The following is a 19,664-nucleotide window of genomic DNA, read 5'->3' as shown; positions in this document are numbered from 1 at the left end:
TTATCAGACTGTTTTGGTACTGTGCTTTTAAAATGTGACGGCGATGGTTTGGCACACTATGACTATGTTGCTCTAGCTACGCTCCATTGTAGTGTGGTCACCGTTCCGGATCACAGATTGGCCGATTCAGTTAGGGAACGGTGACGCGGACGGATTATGGAGCGTTTCGTCCGGGTCCCGCTGGAGGACTCCTCAGTAAGTAAAGGCATCTAGCGGGGCCCTGCCACAGACAAAAAGATGTTAGAAAGACACGAATTGTAGCGTGCATTTGTGGACCTCGTATCTATCAGTGAGTTGCAATGGATTATTTATTCCATTGTGAACGTTTCAAAAAATCGATTCTTCTTACACTTTGTCCAATTATTTTATTTCGAGTGCGAGTGCAGTAACCTGCCCCGATGCATTGTATTATACCTTGTATCGAAGTACATGGGCACAAAAATACACCTATGTCTTTATCTAATCTTCTTCTTAACCCGAAAAGTGGAACGAATTCAGTATTTTACTTAAAAAAAAAACATGCGCGTCGCTTTTGGAACTCACAACTGTCCAATTGAATATCGTTGATTGGTCAAGCCAAGCGACGCAAATTAAAGAATCGCTTTAACGTCCATAGATAAAGCGAACAATGTTATTTCACTATTATGACCGCGTTTTGGTTTCAATTTTATTACATCGTATTAATATTTGGGCACAGTGTGGACGATGCCATTTGAATTTACGCTCCAAGCAGATGAGGGGCAATCAAGTTGGTTTACACACTCGATAACGGATGAGGCTGGCCGTGAGGAGTCTGGCGAGCTTCATCCGTGCTTTTGTCGAGCTGTAGATGCAGCAATCCTGGTATGGCACTTCTTTGACTATAATCGTATCAACAGATATATAGTCTTACATTTAATATCTATTGTTCACCCCTATGTTGATTATTGATGAATTATTGCCTATTGATTTATTGACTATTGACTCTGTTTCGGGCGTAAGGCAAGGAGTGAAGGTACTTATCGGTCGATCTGTTCATCGTCGTTCCCGCAGCTGATGTAGGCAATCGCCGGACGTCACCGTCAGTTCGACTGCGCTGGCCATACTAGGAACGGGTTTATACCATCCCAACTATATTGCATCCACACATCTTCTTGGCGCTTTTTTCCAACTATGTTACTGTAGCTGCCGCTCCCTTTTGGGCTGGTCACCGTTTTGCAATACTACATCTGGACGAGGAAACTGTGACGAGGACGGATTGAGGGAGCGTTTCCTCCTAGTCCTGCTAGAAGATACCTCAGTAAGGCTGTCCAGCATCCCCGGCCAGGGCTCAATGGCCGGGGATGCCTGAAGGGGGCGATCTTTGATCGTAGCGGATTGGTCATTTGTGGGAATGGTATCTATCTAGTGGGTTGCAATGGAGGTAGTAGCCACAGGGACTTACTTATTCTCTTGTGAAAGTTTTAAAAAATCGATTCTTTTTACAGTTTGTCCAATTATGTTATTTTAAGTGCGAGTGCATTAACCCGCACACATTGAATTACACTTTGTATCGAAGTACATGGGCTCAAAAATACGACTATTTCTTTATCTAATCTTCTTTTAACCCGGAAAGTGAAACGAATTAAGTATTGTTACTTAAAAAAAAAAACATGTGCGTCGCTTTTGGATCTCATAAACTGACCAATTGAATATCGTTGGTTGGTCAAGCCAAGCGACGCAGATTAAAGCATCGCTTTAACGTCTGTAAATAAAGCGAACAAATATATTGGACTGTTTCATTACAGGCGAACATAATGATTAATTTCATTATGATTTTATCCATCACCTTTAGTACTCACAAATAATGGGCGCGTTTTTTTCTTCGATTTTATTAAATTTCTTATCTAATGGGCACAGTGCAGACGATGTCATTAGAATTCTATCACGACACTTTATTACTTGAAAAATAAACGATTAATTTTGGTTAGAATTTTTCATAAAATTGCTGTATCACCTGAGAAAATGTGATCACATTCTACCCTCATTTGTTGCTGTGGAGGAGTTCTGTTATCTGGCGTTCGTTTTCACCCATTGGAGAATTTAGATACCAAGGGAGAAATTACAGAAACGAAACCGCCTATTCGAAACAGAAAAAATGTTTTTCTCACACGTGGTTGAAAGTGCATCGAGGATCGCAATAGCCGAATTTTTAACACTGAAATTATTTCAACTGTGGATCTTGCAGTTTCCAAAGTCTCGGAGATCCCTGTCAGCTGCCAATACCAGCAATTTCCTTCTCCATCCTTGTACAAGTTACCTTGTTCTTACAATCTGCGACAAAGAGATGATACGCTTTAAAATTGAATGATTTTTAGTTTTCTAACATTACCACGAACGTTTCGTATTTTCATACATTGTCAGTAACATCCGTATAAACATACACGAATGAAATGAATTTTTAGTTGCGTGTGCTCTCATTTGGCTGCGGTTTATTTCCATAAAAATTGTTTTGTCTTACATATAAAACTGTTTGGACTTGTGAAATTCACTCGTTGATACTGTGTTAATAACAGATCATGAATACTAGAACAAATGAATACATTAATAGTATAGCTAACGTATATCGCTGCATAACAAAATAGGATTCATTTCAACCCAGCTATGATTTTTAATGTAAAATACTCATGCATGAAGAAGTTCATACAAAATTTCTCGACGTACATATTTTTATAGAATCAGGAGTTGTAAAAGAAAAAATCGGAAGCCGTTTATTTTGACTGGTTTGGTATTTCTACTGACAAAGATATTGAAATTACATAGATTTTTTTTATAGGAAATCATTAAATGAACTTCTTAAGGGAAAATGGAAATATAAAATGTGAAAATTAAAAAAAAAAATTAAAAAAAATGTGAGGAGGCGTTTCGTCCCAGACCCGCTAGTGGACTCATCAGTAGGGCTATCCAAGCGGGTCCTGCCTTAGACGCGACGGGAATGGGCTGGACGGAATCGGAGGAGTAACAGTATCGGACAGTCTCAGGTGGATGGGTAACAATCTAATTGCATTACCACACGATAAGGCATCGTCTGCGCACGAGAAGTCTAATGCGCAGTTGTTTTGTGCTTTATCGAGCCGTAGATGCAGCTGCCTAGTATGGTCTTTTCTAAACCCTGAACTTGTCAACGGAATAAACTGTGAAATGTACTCTATTGTAGTAAGAAACTATATATACTAATTTTGAGAGTGGGGCCCCAAATTGACCCTCAGTAAAGAGGCTTGGTGTGTAAGGCATTTTCAGTTGATCTGTTGGAGTCGCGTCTCGTGGCATGGCGCTCCTCGAAGAGATCGACTTTGGTTGTCGCCATACTAGGAAAGGGACTTCCGTCCCACTACTGCACCCCCATGCATCTACCTGATGACCGATTACGTTACTCTACCTGCGCTCCGATTGTGCTGGTCACGGTTTCGTAATACGTGCCCGTTCATCGAAATAATACTAATATGAGAACGGGCTGGAAAGGAAACAGTGACGAGGAAGTGGTTTCGAAGCGTTTCGTCCAGACCTCGCTAGAGTGGACTCCTCAGTAAGGCATTCTAGCGAGGCCCTGCCCTAGACGCGGGGTTGAGGATAGGACGACTTAAATTTGTAAATATACTAATTGGAGACGTTTGAGTTCTTGCGAGAAACAAAGCCCTCTGGCGTCGAGTGACGGCGATATCCTTTGCAGGAATTGTTCATTCAACTGTGAATATTTCAAAAAGTCAAGTCTTTTTTTTAAATTTTGACTAATTCTTTTATTTTACGTGAGAGAACGTTTACGTACTTTTGACAGAAATACGCCTACTATTCTTTACGCCTGAATCAGTAGGATGCGTCGAATTTATAATCCTGAAACACTTTCTTAAAGTAGGGGTTCCGAGCTTTAATTTGATGAAAAAATTATCGCCCTACGATGATTATTCGTGGAGTTATCATCGGTCAAAGTTGACCAATTCTTATCCGAGATTTTGCTATATGCGAACTACGCATCTTGCTGCAATATTAGTAGGATGCATCTGATTTATGATCCTGAATCAATGTCTGATAGTAGAGGCTCTGAACTTTAATTTGGGAAAGAAACCATCATCCTAGGATGATTTTTCGTGGAGTTATTGTCGGTCAAAGTTTGTGGCCAATTCTTATCCTAAATTTTCCTACTCCAGGACTGATCTTGATGCAAAATATGAACTCATTAATTGCAACAAACTAAAGTAAAATGGTAGTTTGTTTTCTTTCCAAATATTTGTAATTGGTTGATAATAATGTAACAGCATTCTTAGAGTTTATATTAGGATGGAACAGAAGAAATCGCTGATTTTTTCATACAAATAAAATATGATTTTGTTAATTCAATAAATGATCTCTAATCAATGATATATTTTCCATTTTAATCGATGTCCTTTTGCCATCTTTCTGTAAGCTTCATGATTCCACGCTCATGGAATTTCAGGTTTTTAGTGGCAAAAATCTGAGCCAAAATGCTGTTTCTTGCAATTCGTGCTAATATTAACAACGAACTATCATCTGTAAATAAACTTACGATCAGTTTGTTTCTAAAGAAAGCTAAAAGTGACAGATAACAAGCGTCAAAAGGAAAAAGATTATAATATGGAGAAAAGTCGTTAAAAGGTATGACTAATGACATCTATGTGTACATTCGGCAATTACTTTCTTGCCAATCCAATATATTTACTGTTTTACCTGTTTACCATCTCTTCACCGAAACATAATACTTAAAATCTTTCCACTTAAAATTTTTCTATCTTGCATATTTTTCTTACACGAAAATATGCGTGGAAAATTAGATAGAAAGAAAGAATTTAACTGCAAGAAACGTACCGCCTATTCGAAATAGAAAAATGTTTTTTCTCGCAAGGTTAAATATGCATCGAGGAACGCAATAGTCGATTTTTTGACACTGAAATTATTTGAACTGTGGTTCTCGCAGTTTCCAAAGTCTCGGAGATCCCTGTCAGCTGCCAATACCAGCAATTCCCTTCTCCAGCCTTGTACAAGTTACCTTGTTCTTACAATCTGCGACAAAAAGATGATACGCTTTAAAACTGAATGATTGTTAGTTCTCTAACATTACCACCAACGTTTCTTATTTTTATACATTGTCAGTAATATCCGTATAAACATACACGAGTGAAATGAATTTTTAGTCAAGTGTGCTCTCATTTGGGCGCGTTTTATTTCCCTAAAAATTCTTTTATCTTACATATAAAACTGTTTGGACTTGTGAAATTCACTCGTAGATACTGTGTTATTAACAGATCATGAATAGTAGAACAAATGAATACATTAATAGTATAGCTAACGTATATCGCTGCATAACAAAACAGGATTCATTTCAACCCTGCTATGATTTTTAATGTAAAATACTCATGCATGAAGAACATCATACAAAATTTCTCGACGTACATATTTTTATAGAATCAGGAGTTGTAAAAGAAAAAATCGGAAGCCGTTTATTTTGACTGGTTTGGTATTTCTACTGACAAAGATATTGAAATTACATAGATTTTTTTTATAGGAAATCATTAAATGAACTTCTTAAGGGATAATGGAAATATAAAATGTGAAAATTAAAAAAAAAAATTAAAAAAAATGTGAGGAGGCGTTTCGTCCCAGACCCGCTAGTGGACTCATCAGTAGGGCTATCCAAGCGGGTCCTGCCTTAGACGCGACGGGAATGGGCTGGACGGAATCGGAGGAGTAACAGTATCGGACAGTCTCAGGTGGATGGGTAACAATCTAATTGCATTACCACACGATAAGGCATCGTCTGCGCACGAGAAGTCTAATGCGCAGTTGTTTTGTGCTTTATCGAGCCGTAGATGCAGCTGCCTAGTATGGTCTTTTCTAAACCCTGAACTTGTCAACGGAATAAACTGTGAAATGTACTCTATTGTAGTAAGAAACTATATATACTAATTTTGAGAGTGGGGCCCCAAATTGACCCTCAGTAAAGAGGCTTGGTGTGTAAGGTATTTTCAGTTGATCTGTTGGAGTCGCGTCTCGTGGCATGGCGCTCCTCCAAGAGATCGACTTTGGTTGTCGCCATACTAGGAAAGGGACTTCCGTCCCACTACTGCACCCCCATGCATCTACCTGATGACCGATTACGTTACTCTACCTGCGCTCCGATTGTGCTGGTCACGGTTTCGTAATACGTGCCCGTTCATCGAAATAATACTAATATGAGAACGGGCTGGAAAGGAAACAGTGACGAGGAAGTGGTTTCGAAGCGTTTCGTCCAGACCTCGCTAGAGTGGACTCCTCAGTAAGGCATTCTAGCGAGGCCCTGCCCTAGACGCGGGGTTGAGGATAAGACGACTTAAATTTGTAAATATACTAATTGGAGACGTTTGAGTTCTTGCGAGAAACAAAGCCCTCTGGCGTCGAGTGACGGCGATACCCATTGCCGGAATTATTTCTTCAACAGTAAATCTTCGAAAAATTCCATTATTTTTTTTAAATTTTGTCTAATTCTCTTATTTTACGTGAGAGAACGGTAACGTACTCTTCACAGAAATACACCTACTATTCCTTACGCCTGAATCAGTAGGATGTGTCGGATTCATAATCCAGAATGGACCACTTGAAATAGAGGTTCCGAGCTTTAATTTGATGAAAAAATTATCGCCCTACGATGATTCTTCGATGAAGTTGTTGTTGGTCAAAGTTGGCCAATTCGTATCGAAGATTTTACCATGCGCGAACTACGGATCTTGTTGCAATATTAGTAGGATGCGTCGGATTCATAATCCTGAAACTGCTCCTTGAAGTAGAAACTCCGAGCTTTAATTTGATGAAAAAATTATCGCGCTACGATGATTCTTCGTGGAGTTATCATCCAATGTAAAAATATATCATCATCTAAAGATATTTTAATAAACAAAGATAGAAACAGAGGGAGGATGTGTATACAATAAAATGTTGAAATGTGATGATGTATCGTGAAGCTCACGAAAGAGATAAGCGATCGATGTTTGACTACAAAGGTGTAGCGGTGGTTGCAAGCGGAATAGAAAAGAGCAGAATTAAACTGCAAGTGCAAGAGGATTACAAGCGTAACAACTGCGAACTCAGTCGACAGAGAATTCACACATGCTACGATCGCGTTGTACGGACTTATTCGTATTGTCGTGGGCGATCGGTTACGGGAGGCAATGGAATGGGGAATTTGAAAAGTGCAAGGACTAAGCAGCGCTGAACGTTCGTTACAGTGCATACGATCAATGTCTTAACGGACAGCGTTGCATAGGAAACTTGGAAATTAGATAATCGTATTTGATATCGGGATTATATAATTGAAAGGATGGCCCATTTGACAAATACATAGATAGCGACGTCACGAACAGAAGACTCACACATGTATACAGTGCGGGTCGTTCACCTGTGTTTGTGTCGAGCTCGAACAGCTGAGATTGGCTTTGCGTACAAAAACTAACGTCCCGCTCGAGTTTATGTACATAAACCAAGGTGATACTCGCAAGAACACAATGCTCTGGATCTAATTTTAGACGTAGCAGTTTCTTCTTATTCTCTCGATATTTGTAATAGGTTGATATAATAATGTAACAACAATCTTAGAGTTCGTATTCCTCAAAATCTTTCTAATATTTTAACAGTTTAGCATCTTTCGACTGAAACAGCATTCTTAAAATCTATCCACTGTTTCCCGCAGCACTGCATATTTTTCTTATGAATGCATAAAATCTCCTGTATAATTATGAGTATTGTTTGACAAAACTTTACTCTATACTTTACTTTATAATATCTCAAATTCTGCGTGCCCACTTGCCTTCAGAAATTAAGTGCACATTTCGCGTAGTTAATCTTTTCTTAACTCGAAAAGTGAAACAAATTCAGTATTGTTATTTACAATGAAATCACGTCCGTCGCTTTTGGATATCAGGCCAATTGAATGTTCTTGATTGGTCAATCAAAGTGACGCAGATTAAAGCATCGCTTTAACACTTGGGAGTAAAGCGAACAATTTTATCCGACTGTTTCATTACTCACGAACAAAACGATTAAATTCATTATATAATTCTATCAGACAGCTTTAGTACTTACAAATTCTTCCGTCTTTTTTAAATTTTATTTCGTCGCTTTATTTCTTGGGCACAGTGCGAAGAACGTCATTTGAGTTTTATTATGTCATTTTATTACTTGAGAAATAGGGATGCTTACTTAAAATTTCATCAGGCTGCTAATTCTTTTGTCTGTTATATAAAACTGTTTAGATTGGGGAACAAAGGTGTATATTAATACTACAGCTAATCGTTTCATAATCTTGACAAGATTGAATTCATTTCAGCTTTCTACGATTTTTATACTGTACAATAGCCTTGCATGGAGAATTTCGTACAAAATTTGACGCATAGAATCAGGAGTTGTGCAAGAAGAAATCTGAAGCCGTTTATTTTGACTGACATTGAAATTACATAGATTCTTTTATAGGAAATCATTAAATCAACTCCATAAGGGATAATAGAAATATAAAATGTGAAAATGGAAAAATAAAATACAAAAAAATGTGAGGCGTTTCGTCCCAGACCCGCTAGCGGACTCTTCAGTAAGGCTATCCTAGCGGGTCCTGTCTTAGACGCTAAGGTCGGAATAGGCGGGACGGAACCGGAGGAGTAACAATGGTCGGGCAGTTTCAGGTGGATGGGTAGCAATCATGTTGCGTTACCACTCGATAAGGCATCAGGCTGCGCGCGAGGAGTCTGACGAGCAGTCGATTTGTGCTTTTATCAAGTTGTGAATGCAGCAGCCTAGTATGGTCCTTTATAGAATTTTAAATTTATAACACTGATAGAATTTGAAATATACTCTATTGTAACAATCGATATATGCTAATTTTGATTATGGCACCCTGCAATACTGACCCTCAGAAAGAGGCTTTTTTGTGTAAGACACTTATCAGTCGATATGTGGGACTTATTGTGAAAATGAATAAAAAAAAAGTAAAAAATAATTTGAGGCGTTTCGTCCCAGACCCGCTAGTGGACTCATCAGTAAGGATATCCTAGCGGGTCCTACCTTAGACGCGAACGAATACAGCAGAGTAACATCATGTTTGTCTTACACTTGAAAGTCCAGGAAGATCGGTTTGCATTCAAGTAGCGTTACCGCTCGATGTAGAACAACTGCTCGCGGTGCGGCGCGAGCAATCATCCTTCTGTCATCGAACCGTAGATGCAGTTGCCTAGTGTGACCCTTCCTATACTATTTCCAAACAATTCTAAATCTATTACTTTTATCTATCTAAATTGTGTCCTATGGTAATTGACGAATGTAGGGACTTCTAATCACTATTGATTATATATGGGTTTAAGGCACTTATAGAAGGCACCTGTTGAAGAGGCACTTTGTGTCCGTCGATCTGTCGTCGTCGTTCGTGCTGCTGCAGGTGCGAGCAACCCTGGCGATTCTGACAGATAGACGGGGGGCGGGGCTATACTAGCAAAGCAACTACCATCATCCTAGCTACAGCATCTACGCATCTTCCTGGCGACCGACTATGTTACTCTAGCTGCGCTCCTAAGTGCTGGTCACAGTTTCCTTTTCTATTCGAGAATGGACGAGGAAAGTGTGACACGGACGGAATGTACGAGCGTTTCGACCGGACCTCGCTAGAGGACTTTTACATTTTGTCTAATTCTTGTATTTTACGTGCGAGAGCCGTAACGTACTTCTGACAGAAATACGCCTACTATTGCTTACGCTTGAATCAGCAGGATGCGTCGGATTCATAATACTGAAACAGGCTCTTAAAATAGAGGTTCCGAGCTTCAATTTGATGAAAAAATTGTCGCCCTACGATGATTCTTCGTGGAGTTATCTTCGGTCAAAGTTGACCAATTCTTATCCGAGATTTTGCTATGTGCGAACTACGGATCTTGTTCCAATATTGGTCGGATGTGTTGGATTCATAATCCTGAAACAGCCTTTTAAAATAGAGGTTCCGGGATTTAATTTGATGAAAAAATTATCGCCCTGTGATGATTTTTCGTGGAGTTATGGTCGGTCAAAGTTGACCAATTCTCATCCGAGATTTTGCAATGCGCGAACTACGGATCTTGTTGCAATTTTAGTAGGATGCATCTGATTTATAATCCTGAATCAATGTCAGAAAGTAGAGTTTCTGAGCTTTAATTTGGAAAAGAAACCATCATCCTAGGATGATTTTTCGCGGAGTTATTATCGGTTAAAGTTGGCCAATTCTTATCCTAAATTTTCCTACTCGCGGACTGATCTTGATGCAAAGTATGAACTTAATTGAAACAAATTAAAGTAAAATGGTAGCTTGTTTTCTTTTTCAATATTTGTAATAGATGGATAGCAATGTAACAGCATTCTTAGAGTATATATTTGTGGATGGGACGGACGTAATTGCCGATTTCTTCATACAAGTAAAAGATGATTTTTTTAATACAATAAATGATCTTTAATCGATGATATATTTTCCATTTTATTTGATGACCTTTTACTATCTTTCTGTGCGCTGCATGATTCCACGCTCATAGAATTTCAGGTTTTATTGGTAAAAAGCTGAGCCAAAATGCTCTTTCTTGCAATTCGTATTAAAATTAACAGCAAACTAACATCTGTAAATAAAATTACGATCAGTTTGTTTCTAAAGAAAGCTAAAAGTGACAGTTAACAAGCGTCAAAAGGAAAAAGATTATAATCTCGAGAAAAGTCGTTAAAAGGTATGACTAATGACATCTATGTGTACAATGCGCAATTACTTTTGTGACAACCTAATATATTTACTGTTTGACCGGTTTACCATCTTTTCACCGAAACATCATACTTAAAATCTTTCCACTGTTCCCACTGCATATTTTTCTTACAAACGCATAAAATGTACAATCTATCGATCAGTATTCTTACACGAAATCATTTATTTCAAAACGGTGATTATGATATCTCAAAATCTACGTAACGTAACCAATTGAATGTCCTTAATTGGTTTATCGAAGTGACGATGATTGAAGCATCGCTTTAACACTCACGAATAAAGCGAATAATTTTATTCGACTGTCTCATTACACGCGGACGAAGAAATTAATTTCATTATAATTTTATCAGATACCTTTAGTACTCACAAAGTCGCTAAGTCACTTGAAAAATAAGTGATTAACTTTGATAGGAATTTTATCAGGTCGTTCTATCACCTGAGAACAGGGTCGACAATATTATTTTCATTTTATCATATTTTCCTCTGGTTCGCTGCAATAACGGAGGAAAAAAGTTCTGTTCTTATTTGCCCAGTGGTAAATTAAATACAAAGGGTAAATTTAACTGCGAGAAATGTACCGCCTATTCGAAATAGAAAATTGTTTTTTCTCACGAGGTTAAAAGTGCATCGAGAAACGCAATAGTCGAATTTTTTATACTAGTATTTTCTGAACTCTGGATCTCGTAGTTTCCAAAGTTTTGAAGATCCCAGTTATCAGCCGACACCAGCAATTCCCGCCTTCATCTTTGTACGAGTTTCCTCCTTCTTACAAAACTCCATTTGAACTATCTACGATTGTTACTGTAAAATACACTTCCATAAAGAAGTTCGTTTAAAATTTTTGGGCGTATACGTTTTTATAGAATCAGAACTTGTGAAAAAATAAATCGGAAACCGTTTATTTTTACTGGTTTGGTATTTCTAGTGTTAAAGACAGTGAAGTTACAAAGATTCTTTCATAGAAAATCATTGTTTGATCTTCTTAAAGGATAGTGGAAATATAAAATGTGAAAATAGAAAAATAAATTTCAAAAAAATATGAGGCGTTTCGTCCCAGACCCGCTAGTGGACTCATCAGTAAGGCTTCTCTAGCGGGCCCTGTCTCAGACGCTGGCAGTAGAGTGACATTGTAGTCGAATACTTCAAATTCCAGGAAGATGGGTCGCAATTAGCTTGCATGACACACTCGGTAACGAATCACTGCTCCCGCGCCAACCGGGAGCAGTCATTCGTGTTTTACCGAGCCGTAGGTGCAGCTGCCCAGTATGGCCCTTCCTAAACTATATCACAGTATTCGTTTGTACTATGTTAGAATGGTAATTGACATATGGGAGTCAACGTTTGTACTGTTAGAGGAGTTACGGACCTCTAACAGTACTAATTGACTAATAGGAATTGACTGCACCGGACACTATTGACTATTGTAGGTAAGGCACGTGGTGAGTAAGGCACTTCACCATCCATCTTTTGTTGTCGTTCTATGTTGCGACTACAACAGATGGACGGGGGCGGGCCATACTAGGAAAGGGACTACAACATCCCCACTGCATCTACGCATCTTCCTGGCGTTCGACTATGTGACTCTACTGCAGTCCTGGTCCTGGTCACAGTTTCCTTTTCCATTCGAAAATCGACGAAGAAAATGTGACTAGGACAGGATTGTTGCCCAGCGTTTCGTCCGGGTCTCGCTAGTGGACTCTTCAGTGAGACTACCTAGCGGGACCCTGCCTTAGACGCGGGGCTGAAGGATGATCGACTTCGCGTTGTATATATACAAATAGAAGACGTTTTGAGTTCTTGCGAGAAACAAATCCCTCTAGCGTCGAGTGACGGCGATATCCATTGCAGGGATTGTGTATTCAACTGTGAATATTTCAAAAAGTCAATTCTTTTTTTAAAATTTTGTCTAATTCTTTTATTTTACGAGAGAGAACGTGAACGTACTTCTGACAGAAATATGCCTACTATTCTTTACGCCTGAATCATTACTATGTGTCGGATTTATAATTCTGTAACAGCCTCTTAAAGTAGAGGTTCCGAGCTTTAATTCGATGAAAAAATTATCGCCCTACGATGATTATTCGTAGAGTTATCGTCAGTCAAAGTTGGCCAATTCTTATGCGTATCTTCTATACGCACGAACTGTGGATCTTGATGTAAAATATGAAGTTTCTACCTTAATTGCAATAACAAACTAAAGTAATGTAGTTTTTGATGACTCTAGTGGGATTGCATGCTAGCATAGTGAACCGTATGGTTAAATCACTAGTTCGGTAGACTAAAGATATTTTAATAAATAAAGATAGGAAGAAAGGAAGGATGAGTACAATAAAATGATAAAATTTGATTGTGTATGGTGAAGTTCACGAAAGAGACAATCAAGCGATCGAAATTAAACTTCAACTGCAGGAAGATTACTTTACCATTTCTCCACTGAAACGGTATTCTTAAAATCTTTCCACTGTTACCTGTCGCTTCTGTTCATTTTTCTTGTAAAGGAACAAAATCTACAGTTTAATGATCGGTATTCTCATTTGAAACTTTACAAGCATATTTTTCACAAGGGTAACGATGATATCTCAAAAAATCAGCGTAACCGTTTGCCTTCGATAAATAGATGCACATTTCGCATAGTTAATCTTTTATTATTATTTAAAAAGAGAATACGTGCGTGGCTTTTGGATATCATAACTGGCCAATTGAATGTCCTTAATTGGTTTATCGAAGTGACGATGATTATTATTATGATTATTATTCGACTGTTTCATTACTCACAAAGGAAACGATTAAATTCATCATACTTTTATCAGAAAGCTTTAGCACTCACAAATAATGAGCGTGTTCTTTTTTAACGATGCCGTTTTCATTTTATCACATTCTATCCTCCGTAATTGCAGTGGAGATGGGTTAAAGCTCTGTTATCTGGCGTTTGATTTTTACCCAGTGAAGAATTAGATACCAATGAAAAAATTACAGAAACGAATCGCCTATTTGAAACAGAAAAAAGTTTTCTCTCGCGAGGTTAAAAATGCTTCGAGGATCGCAATAGTCGAATTTTTAACACTGAAGTTATCTGAACTGTAGATCTCGCAGTTTCCAAAGTCTCGGAGAACCCAGTTAGCCATGGATACCAGCAATTCCCTTCTTCATCTTTATAAAAGTAATCTTGTTCTTACAATCCACGGCAAAGAATTGGCACGCTCTAAAATTGAGTGATTTTTAGTTCATTTTTTTAGTATCTCTATACTCTTTCAATAATACCCGTATAAACATTCACGAATGAAATATATTTTTTGTTAAATGTGCCCTCATTCGATCGCACTTTATTTCCATAAAAAATCTCTCGTTTTACAAATAATACTGCTTGGACAATATACACCGACAAATTGGAGTCGATTAAGTACTTGCGCGAAACATATTCATCTGGTATATAGTGTCGAAGATATCCATTAAAGGAATTATTTATTCAATTGTGAATTTTTGAAAAAATCAATTCTTTTCTTTACACTTTGTCGAATTCTTTTGTTTTAAGTGCGACAGTCGTAACTTACTCTCATAACACAGGGGCACAAAAATACGCCAAAAAATTCTTACGCTTGAATTAGCGGGATGTGTCGAATTTATAATCCTGAAACAGCGTCTTAAAGTAGAGGTTCTGAGCTTCAGTTTGAATAAAAGACTATCGATCTAAGATGATTTTTCGTGGAGCTATCGTCAGTTAAAGTTGGCCAATTCTTATCTGAAATTTCTCTACGCTCGGACTGCGTATCTTTATGCAAAATTTGAACTTTCTACTTAATTACGACAATAAACTTAAGTAATATGCATTCCGCGACAAAATGATAGGACACGCCAGAATTTTTCGTGTTTCTGGAAAGCAATAAAATATAGAACGGTTTTGCATACAGTTGTATAAACGGTATAGCGATTACTATTTAAGTTGTTTGCCATGAATTATATCTGTTTATGTGAAAATCGGGAACGACAAAATGATAGGAGAATAGTAAGAGAGAAGTCAATAGCAAAGTTTCTGTTCAAAAATTAAGTTCAAATGTTATTGAAATAGTTTATTTTTCTGTAATAAGCAGAGTACGTGATACAGATTAAGTAATCAGTTATGTACAAATATTGACTTATATCTTTGAAAACTGATCGTGGTACCGAATTAAATAACACTGAAAAAATAATGATCTTAATTTTACGAAAGCATCGATACAAACCAACGTGAGGAACGTACAGCGTATTTTACAACAATCTGATCACATAAAATATAGAAAACTTACGAGAAAGCCGCCCTTAACAAAGAAACATTGCTGACCGAATAGTATTTGCCAAAGAGCATATTAGATAGAAGAAGAAGTGGAAGAAAATCCTTTTTACCCATGAAAAAAGATTTACTCTCGATGGACCAGATTGGTCGATTGATCGTGTTATTTTCACGATCTTAGAATGGAACCGATGTTTCTAGTCAAACGTCAGATGAAAGGGGGAGGAATCATGGTTTGGGGAGGAATTGGATATAAAGGGAAAAGAAATATTCGTTTTATCAGTGCGAAATTAAAAAGCGCTGATTATATAAAACTAATTGACGAAGAAATTGCAGCAAATGCGGAACGAATTAATGGAGTTGCATTCATCTTTCAACAAGATAATTCATCAATGCATAGGGCTAAACCGGTAAAAACACATTTTGAATCTAATAATATTCAACTTTTACGGGCCTATTTATATTGGAAAAGTTGGAAAGACTAAGCAGCGCTGAACCTTCCTTAGAGAACATAGAATCAACGTGTTAACGAACAGCGCTGCATAGGAAATGAGGAAATTATGTAAACGGATTTGATATTGCGATTACTTGGAAAAATGCTCCAGTCGACAAATAGATAGCGATATTACCAACAGAGGTTTGTTTGTCAAATGTTTACATTGCGTCCCGTTTACCTCTGCTAGTGTCGAGCTCGAGCAGCTGACTTTGACTCTGCGTACAAAAACTAACGTCGCGCTGGAGTTTTTGTACATCGACTCAGGTGATACCCGTAAAAACGAATGCTCTGATTTTAATTTTAGACATAGCAGTTTGTTTTCTTTCTCAATATTTTTAATAATTTAATAATAATGTAACAACATTCTTAGAGTCTATCTTTCTTAATATCACTCCACTGTTTTAGGACATTACCATCTTTCCACGGAAACGGCATCTGTTCATTTTTCTTGTAAATGAATAAAATCTAGTGTTTAACGATCGGTATTGTCACACGAAACTTTGCAAGCATGTTTTTCAAAACATTTCTCGTCGTTAATCATTTTTTAATCGGAAAAGTGGAACAAATTCAGTATTGTTATTTACAATGAAAACACGTGCGTCGCTTTTGGATATCTGGCCAATTGAATGTTCTTAATTGGTCAATCCAAGTGACGCAGATTGAAGCAGCGCTTTAACAATCGCGAATAAAGCGAACAATTTTATTCGACTTTTTCATTATTCGCGAAAAAAGCGACAAAATTCAGTATAATTATTACGTCGCTTTATTTCTTGGGCACAGTGTCATTTGAGCTATGTTACGTCACTAAGTCACTTGAAAAATAAACGATTAATTTTGGTTAGAATTTCATCAGGTCGCTCTATCACCTGAGAACAGAATTAATATTGTTTTCATTTTATCACATTCTACCCTGTTTTGTTGCAGCAAAGGAGGGAAAAAGTTCTGCCATCCGGCGTTCCTTTTTGTCCAGTGGAAAATGAGATAACAAGGGAGAAATTAGCTGAAAGATACGCAGCGTCTATTCGAAATAGAAAAAAGTTTTTTCTCGCCAGGTTAAAAGTGCATCGAGGAACGGAATAGTGAAATTTTTGACACAGGAATTATCTGAACTGTAGATTTTGCACATTCCAAAGACTAGAATTCTTCATCTTTGTACAAGTTACTTTGTTCTTACAATCCGCGACAAGGTGATAACACGCCTCAAAATTGAATGATTTTGAGCACTGTAACATTATCATCAACGTTTCGTTTTTTCTGCACACCTTCAAAAATACCCGCATAATATTCACGAATGAATTAAACTTTTAGTTAACTCTGCTCTTATTTGGTCGCACTTTATTTCCATAAAAATTCTCTTGTCTTACAAATAATACTGCTTGGTCTTGTAAAATTCACTCCTAGATACTATGTTAATAATAGATGTGTAATAAATGTATTCATTAATACCATATCTAATGTGTACTATTTCTTTAACAATCACAATATTGGATTCTTTTCAAAGCTTCCTACGACTTTTACTGTACAATGGTCTTGCATGGAGAAGTTCATACAAAATTTCTTGACGCATACATTTTTATAGAATCAGGTGTTGTGCAGGAAAAAATCTGAAGCCGTTTATTTTGACTGGTTTAGTATTTCTACTGTCAAAGATATTGAAATTACATAGATTTTTTTTATAGGAAATCATTAAATGAACTTCTTAAGGGATAATGGAAATATAAAATGTGAAAATTAAAAAAAAAAATTAAAAAAATGTGAGGAGGCGTTTCGTCCCAGACCCGCTAGCGGACTCATCAGTAAGGCTAACCTAGCGGGTCCTGTCTTAGACGCAGGACGAATACAGCGGAGTAACAATGGTCGGAAATTTCAGGTTGATGGGTAGGAATCAAGTTACGTTACCACTCGATAAGGCATCAGGCTGAACGCGAGGAGTCTGACGAGCAGTCGTTTGTGCTTTTATCGAACCGCAGGTGCAGCTTGTCTTAGTATAGACCATAAACTATTTTAATTTTAACATGAATATAGGATTTGAAATTCAACAATTGCTAGCACCAGGTTATTGCCTATTGTTGCGATTATTGTCAACTCGAATTATTGTCTGTGCTATAGAGACCCTGTTCCGGGCTTAAAACTTAATCTAAGGCACTTGGCAGTCGATGTGTTGGAGTCGCCTCTTGAGGGACTTTGGGCTTCTCCGACAGATCGACGGCGCAGTCGCCATACTAGGAAAGGGACTACAGCGTCCCAACTGCTGCATCTACGCATCTACCTGGCGACCGACAATGTTGCTCTCGCTACGCTCCATTGTAGTATGGTCACCGTTCCGAATCACAATTTGGCTGCTTAAGGTAGGAACGGTGACGTGGACGGAATAAGGAGCGTTTCGTCCGGGTCCCGCTAGAGGACTCCTCAGTAAGACTATCTAGCGGGGCCCTGCCTTAGACGCGGGGATGAGGGATAGTCGACTTCGCGTTGTATATATACAAATAGAAGACGTTTTGAGTTCTTGCGAGAAACAAATCCCTCTAGCGTCGAGTGACGGCGATATCCATTGCAGGGATTGTGTATTCAACTGTGAATATTTCAAAAAGACAATTCTTTTTTTTTAATTTTGACTAATTCTTTTATTTTACGTGAGAGAACGTTTACATACTTTTGACAGAAATACACCTACTATTCCTTACGCCTGAATCAGCAGGATGCGTCGAATTTATAATCCTGAAACACTTTCTTAAAGTAGGGGTTCCGAGCTTTAATTTGATGAAAAAATTGTCGCCCTACGATGATTCTTCGTGGAGTTATCTTCGGTCAAAGTTGACCAATTCTTGTCCGAGATTTTGCTTTGTGCGAACTACGGATCTTGTTGCAATATTAGTAGGATGCATCTGATTTATGATCCTGAATCAATGTCTGAAAGTAGAGGCTCTGAGCTTTAATTTGGGAAAGAAACCATCATCCTAGGATGATTTTTCGTGGAGTTATTGTCGGTCAAAGATTGTGGCCAATTCTTATCCTAAATTTTCCTACTCCAGGACTGATCTTGATGCAAAATATGAACTCATTAATTGCAACAAACTAAAGTAAAATGGTAGTTTGTTTTCTTTCCCAATATTTGTAATTGGTTGATAATAATGTAACAGCATTCTTAGAGTTTATATTAGGATGGAACAGAAGTAATCGCTGATTTTTGCATACAAATAAAATATGATTTTGTTAATTCAATAAATGATCTCTAATCAATGATATATTTTCCATTTTAATCGATGTCCTTTTGCCATCTTTCTGTATGCTTCATGATTCCACGCTCATGGAATTTCAGGTTTTTAGTGGCAAAAGGCTGAGCCAAAATGCTGTTTCTTGTAATTCGTGCTAATATTAACAACGAACTATCATCTGTAAATAAATTTACGATCAGTTTGTTTCTAAAGAAAGCTAAAAGTGACAGATAACAAGCGTCAAAAGGGAAAAGATTATAATCTGGAGAAAAGTCGTTAAAAGGTATGACTAATGACATCTATGTGTACATTCGGCAATTACTTTCTTGCCAATCCAATATATTTACTGTTTTACCTGTTTACCATCTTTTCACCGAAACATCATACTTAAAATCTTTCCACTTAAAATTGTTCTATCTTGCATATTTTTCTTACACGAAAGTATGCGTGGAAAATTAGATAAAAAGAAAGAATTTAACTGCGAGAAACGTACCGCCTATTCGAAATAGAAAAATGTTTTTTCTCGCAAGGTTAAATATGCATCGAGGAACGCAATAGTCGAATTTTTGACACTGAAATTATTTGAACTGTAGTTCTCGCAGTTCCCAAAGTCTCGGAGATCCCTGTCAGCTGCCAATACCAGCAATTTCCTTCCCCATCCTTGTACAAGTTACCTTGTTCTTACAATCTGCGACAAAGAGATGATACGCTTTAAAATTGAATGATTTTTAGTTTTCTAACATTACCACGAACGTTTCGTATTTTCATACATTGTCAGTAACATCCGTATAAACATACACGAATGAAATGAATTTTTAGTTGCGTGTGCTCTCATTTGGCTGCGGTTTATTTCCATAAAAATTGTTTTGTCTTACATATAAAACTGTTTGGACTTGTGAAATTCACTCGTTGTTACTGTGTTAA

General features: G+C 37.5%; 1 protein-coding gene and 2 long non-coding RNA genes across 4 annotated transcripts in view; 1 reads left to right on the top strand and 2 right to left on the bottom strand.

Moving 5' to 3' along the window:
• The window catches only part of MCU (mitochondrial calcium uniporter), a 324,119-nt gene that overhangs the window by 121,129 nt on the left and 183,326 nt on the right, over positions 1 to 19,664 (top strand). The window lies entirely within an intron of this gene.
• Positions 1 to 19,664, bottom strand: part of LOC143260402 (uncharacterized) — a 113,878-nt gene that overhangs the window by 48,123 nt on the left and 46,091 nt on the right. The window lies entirely within an intron of this gene.
• Positions 17,352 to 19,664, bottom strand: part of LOC143260404 (uncharacterized) — a 28,480-nt gene continuing 26,167 nt past the window's right edge. Inside the window, exon 2 of the long non-coding RNA XR_013034554.1 lies at positions 17,352 to 17,962. This is a non-coding gene — a long non-coding RNA (uncharacterized LOC143260404). The remainder of the gene's footprint in view (positions 17,963 to 19,664) is intronic.

The sequence above is a fragment of the Megalopta genalis genome, chromosome 12, assembly GCF_051020955.1.
Source record: "Megalopta genalis isolate 19385.01 chromosome 12, iyMegGena1_principal, whole genome shotgun sequence".
Taxonomy (NCBI): domain Eukaryota; kingdom Metazoa; phylum Arthropoda; class Insecta; order Hymenoptera; family Halictidae; genus Megalopta; species Megalopta genalis.
Note: the sequence above shows the minus strand (reverse complement) of the source record. Positions and strands in the feature narration are given on the sequence as shown.